This window comes from Ostrinia nubilalis, chromosome 12 (genome assembly GCF_963855985.1).
Source record: "Ostrinia nubilalis chromosome 12, ilOstNubi1.1, whole genome shotgun sequence".
In the NCBI taxonomy this organism is placed as follows: domain Eukaryota; kingdom Metazoa; phylum Arthropoda; class Insecta; order Lepidoptera; family Crambidae; genus Ostrinia; species Ostrinia nubilalis.
In genome coordinates this window covers 15,557,026-15,563,025 of record NC_087099.1, presented here as the reverse complement: position 1 = coordinate 15,563,025, position 6,000 = coordinate 15,557,026, and the positions used below count along the sequence as shown (strand labels likewise).

At 40.2% G+C, this 6,000-nt stretch overlaps 1 protein-coding gene across 1 annotated transcript in view; it reads left to right on the top strand.

Moving 5' to 3' along the window:
- Positions 1–3,108: 3,108 nt before the first annotated feature.
- The window catches only part of LOC135077046 (scavenger receptor class B member 1-like), a 35,169-nt gene continuing 32,277 nt past the window's right edge, over positions 3,109–6,000 (top strand). The window contains exon 1 of the mRNA XM_063971640.1: positions 3,109–3,185. The gene's annotated coding sequence lies outside the window, so the exon portion shown is untranslated. The remainder of the gene's footprint in view (positions 3,186–6,000) is intronic.

Genomic DNA, 6,000 nt, shown 5'->3' with positions numbered 1-6,000 from the left:
TATTTTTCACATTAATTACTACTTCTTTCGGACTCTGCAAAAAAGGACGTCTTTCTCCTAATTTATTAATTAGGAGAAAGACATGGAGACTCCCAAATTGCCAGATTATGTCGATGGACTACTATGTTATAATAATAACATTCGAACCATTGTGGTGAACAGACCCTCAATAGGCTAGATGACAAAATTTCAATTATTTGTCCGTCAGACAGATAATTAGAAAATATTAGACTCATATTTTTTATTTTCTTTCATAATTAAATTTTAATAATAACAGTGCTACATCGAGTTGAAATGGCGCGATACGTCACAATTGAGTAGAATTTTTACTCAAAAGTGACGTCACGCGACATTTCAACTCAATATAATACTGTAATTATTGGATTATGGAAAAAATTAAAAAATATGAGTCTAATATTTTCTAATTTATCTGTCTGACGGACTAAATAGAATTTCGATTTCATTACCCAGTCATCATCCCTATTATACATCAAATATAGATATTATTGGAATAATCCACAAGCTTTATTCACTAATGTCTTTGGTCTGCTGCACCTTATGCTAGAGTTAACTTTTTTATCCTAGACTTTTAATTTTAGATAGAACTTTTTTACGCAGGTTAGTTAGGTGCAAAACAGGAAGCCGGTGATGTCGCAGACGTATTCACAAACATTACTATGAGGTCTCACAGTGCGCATGGACGCACAGGGTTACACAGTACACACGAACCAATCACAGAGCTCTATTCAACGCTGTGCGTTCGATTTGCTGCTTCACTTAAGCAAGCATCGTTTGTGAATACGGGCGTGGCTACGGCTGGATACTCGCGACATCCCCACTGTCGAAGACGAAACGTCGGGGAGGTTTTAGTGGGTATACCCCATCCTTTTCAAGGCATCGGGAGTCCCATTGACCACCTACTTTCCCGGTAGTGGTGATGGTGCACGCAAAGCATTTCCTCCACGACAAAAAATAGGTGCAAAACAGGAAAAGTTATGTGATAATCTATGAAGTTTCCACGAAAAACCTGGTGCTAACACACAATTGCCATTAATTAGCACGACCCTTGGCATTTTAAGATAAAGGGCATTACAATGTAATGGATTCTCAGTTTTATAGCGTCAGAGCTTATTGTGCATAAACCACATAAACTGAGAAATCGTGCCTCTAATTATTCAAGGTGACTTCAATTAGAATTATAATAAATTTTGAGGTCTATAGTTCTTGGAGGAGCCCTTTCCTAGTAATGAGCAAACCTACGTCAATTGCGGAGATGAGTCAAGCTTTCTTAAATAACTAAGATTATTGGGTTATGCATCTTCCGGGTCAAGACCCGGGTCAAAACCCAAAGGTTTAAAACACCACTACGTCATCAAAACACAACCTGACATCCTGTGTTTGCTTCGCACATGTGTACCTTTTTTAAGGGGAAAAATGCGTTGAATCGCATATCTACCCTGCAGGGACAGAGTAGGCTAAGTGGGGCTCACCGAGTCAGAAGGACGAGGCATACCCACTAAAAAGACCCCGGTGCTCCGTCACTCGCCATAAGTGGGAGGAAACTGTGGGTTTCCGGACAAAGCCTTCCACATGCTGTCCGAAAAAGTGCGTGCCAAACTTAAGGAGATGATAGACTAATGGATGACCATCTATGAGGTCTGGTGGTGGGTGGGGATGATTTTTTGCATGTTCCTTTCGTAATCACTTCACACGTGTTACGTGGCCATCATCTGGTAAACTCTACTCTAAACTACGAAGGATGTTTAGCCTTCGACTCGCGGCACCGGCTACGTCACCAGTGCTATCGCTAAGGCACCGACTACGTCATCAAAATGTCGTAGCAAGTAAAATTTTTATTTACAAATTCAATTTTGTGATCACTTCCCACGTGTAAAGCGGCCATCATCAGGCAGGTGAACTCTGAGGGATATGTGTGTAGCCTCAAAAAAGACGTTGAGCAGTGAACACTAAATTGACTCTGTCATCTACAACCAATGTTAAACGACCACCATAAGGCAGGTGAACTCTAAGCCTGAGTTGCGCCACCTAACTTTGACCGTTACTTTGACGATAACCGGTGCTTTTTGTATGGAGTTTGACAGATTTTTGACGTTTGTCAAAGTTAAAGTAAGATGGTACAACCCACCCTAAGCATCTACGAGAGATGTTTAGCCTCCGACCTACTCGTATATCAGCTATGGCACCGGCTACGTCACCACCACAGCGCAGCGTAGATCAATCGTGACAGCATGACTGATCTAAAGACAAGGCACTGGGTAGTACGTATTAAATAGATTCAATTTTGTTTTCGCCGCAGCCGTCATAAGGCAAGTGAACTCTACTCTAAGCATCTACGAGGGATGTTTAGCCTCCGGCCTACTCGTTTGTCAGCTACGGCACCGGCTACGTCTTCACTACAGTATGGATCAATAGTGACAGCATGACTGATCTAAAGGCAAGGCACCGGCTACGTATTAAACAGCATAAATTTTATTTTCGCTGCGGCCGTCATAAGGTAGGTGAACTCTACTCTAAGCATCTACGAGGGATGTTTAGCCTCCGCGACGTCACCGCGTAGCGCGGTATAGATCAATCAGTGCATGCCTTAGGGCACCGGCTACGTATTAAATATATTAAAAGTTTTCGCTGCGGCCGTCATAAGGCAGGTGAATTATACTCTAAACATCTACGAGGGATGTTTAGCCTCCGCCTACGTCACAGCGCAGCGCAGCGTAGATGAATCAGTGTTGTCGGTCGCCTAAGCATCTACGAGGGATGCTTAGCCTCCGCGACGTCACCACAGCGCAGCGTAGATGAATCAGTGTTGTCGGTCGCCTAAGCATCTACGAGGGCTCCGCCTAGCCTCCGCGACAATCAATCAGTGCATGCGTTAAGGCACCGGCTACGTATTAAACAGCATAAATTTTATTTTCGCTGCGTCCGTCATAAGGCAGGTGAACTCTACTCTAAGCATCTACGAGGGATGTTTAGCCTCCGCGACGTCACCGCGCAGCGCAGCGTAGATGAATCAGTGCTGTCGGTCGCCTAAGTATTTAGTATCTACGAGGGATGTTTAGCCTCCGCGACGTCACCGAGCGCAGCGTAGATCAATCAGTGCTGTCGGTCGCCGCACGGGTTGCGCACGCGACGCCGCGAGTGACATTGTTAGCGCGAGCTTTTACGAGGTGAGTGATTTTTTGTTTTCGAAGTTCGAATTCGATATTGGAATTAGAGGCAGTGTTTTGTTTTGTTACTTTAGAGTGATTTTTATTGCGTGAAAAAAAGATTTTAAAATTTTTAAAAATAAAAGCTTTTTCTGGCGGACCAATTTCCAAAACAAAAGTTTTAAAATTAACGTGTTCTGAAAATATGCAAAAGTGATACGAGGAAAATATGCGTGATATTGATAAGTAAATAAGTTGTGTAAAGTTACAATTGGTAAAAATCTTAGAATTTTAATACCCTTTTAAACAATCTGTACTATCTATACTAATATTATAAATGCGAAAGTAACTCTGTCTGTCTGTCTCGCTTTCACGCCTAAACCACTAAACCGATTTTGATGAAATTTGGCATAGATATAGTTTGAGTCCCGGGAAAAGACATAGGATAGTTTTTATCTCGGTTTTTGAAACAGGGACGCCACGATAAAGTTTTTCTGTGACAGACAAAATTCCACGCGGGCGAAGCCGCGGGCGGAAAGCTAGTTTACTATAAATAAAGTAATATTCATTGTTTTGAATTTAGTATTCTCTAGAGTTCTACACTATAAATGGTTGAAGCCTATGATAAAATATTTGCATAAGGTTCATTTAAATGCACCGTTAAAAGTAATGTATGGATTGCACGTGTATTTTTATTTTATTTAATAGGATAACCAAGAAGACATACACTAAAACAATCTATATACAACGTTTATTTATTTACATTCTTCAACTGTAACAAGTATTATGAATTTTTGAAAAAAATCGATTTGCCTAAGTTCAGAATCGAACCCACGACCTTTCGTTTGCCGGGCGACTGCTCTATCAAAAATTTAAGATCGAGAGGCGACTCTTAACTCCAGAAAATTTTAATAACTATGCAATATTATTGTTGCATAAACCGAAATGTATAACCTAATAAAAGACTTTATGTCATTGTGACGTAATGATGTTTTTTTTAAATTTATTGGTTAAATTTTGAACCTCAGTTTTACTACATCCTTGTAACATAGCGTTTATTACCTGCGTCTCTAAATAAAACCACATCTCACAACTTTGTTCACTAACTCAATACTAATAAATATATGCGATATTATCACTAACTACCGGCGAAAGACAGTAAGTACCTCACGTCCACATTATCGTTAGAAATGTCCAAACAAATAAGGCAAAGTTAAACCATTCATTAGTTAGTAATTGAACTGATTCAGTTAATTAGGTCATCGACATAGTACAAACAAATGAACGACGGGCTAGTTAGTGATCAATCAGTCTATTGATAATCATTATAAAGCCTAGACGCAGACCACCGACTTTTAATCGGCCGATAGTTGAACCCGATTCTAATTTGTATGAAGAATTGGCCGATGCCAAATCGGTGTAATGTGCGCACTTTCATACATCTCCATACTGATCAACAGCCCGACCCAACTATCGACCAACAAAATCGGTGGTCTGCGCCTAGACTATGTTTTGTGGGTTTAACGAGACAAATGCCTACCTAGCTAACTGGGCTAGCTACCACCATCTTGCCTACTTCTGTCGCTATAACAACAGATAACAGCATTATTGTGATTCGGCAGTTGGAGGTAAGTTATGCAGTTTCCTGTGGCTTAGGATTCCAGGTGAAGCTTGCTTCCACCTTCAGCCTGATCGTCACTTTCCATCAGGTGAGATGCAGGCTTCCTCGTTATGGGTAGAAAACCTCTTAGACTAATCATTAAGGGCTGTGTTAACCCCGGGAAAAGTTTATACAATTGGACCCACAACGAAATTGATCAAAAGAAAATAGGAATTTTTAGAAACTATGATCTGCTCTCTCACTTAGATCATATCAACATAGTTAATTGGTTTTAGAATTTATGAATTAGCATTAGCGTCTTTCATAGCTTAATCAAACTAGTTCGCGCCCTCTGAAGCTGTTAAGATCATAAGCCAAAGCGCGCTGTTTGACAGAGACTTAAACGAGAGAGAGGGTTAATACTGGGACGTGTAAAAGTGCTTTTTTAAAGCCTATATGCAGAAATAAATGAGTTTTATGAGTTTTTTACGAGAGTACCAGGAACAAAAATACCTTTCACAATATCCCGTATCTTAATAGTATTGTTAGATAGCAGTGATTCTGATTAGATTACACTAATAATACCGCGATTATCATTGTTTTTGTTGATATAAATGACATTTAAAACAATAAGGTCAGGCTCACCGTCCCTTCATGACGACATTATGTCTGAGTGTGCTGATGACAATCCAATTCAATTTCAAATTCAATATTAGCACTTGTCTTTCAGAGTACCTACTATTGGTACCATAGACTCCCCGTTAAGGCTTGCGTTGACAGTAGAGATTGCAAATATTCGATAGTTTTCCATTTCGAATATTCGAATATTTTTTCAGTGATATTCGAATATTATTCGAATATTCGAATATTTTCAAAAAAATAAAAAGCACTTAAAATATCAATGTTTTTATTGCTTTAGGAACGAATATTTTAACTATTTAACAATATAGTTTTTAAAACAGTTATAAAATTCTCATCATCATCATCATTTCAGCCATAGGACGTCCACTGCTGAACATAGGCCTCTCTCAATGACTTTCACGATGACCGGTTGGCAGCGGCCTGTATCCAGAGCCTTAAATTCCCGCTACCTATATGTGGTCCTCGGTCCACCTTGTGGGTGAACGTCTCACGCTGCGCTTTGTAGTACGTGGCCTCCACTCCAGAACCTTGCTGCCCCATCGGCCATCAGTTCTGCGTATTATGTGATCTGCCCATTGCCACTTCAGCTTGCTA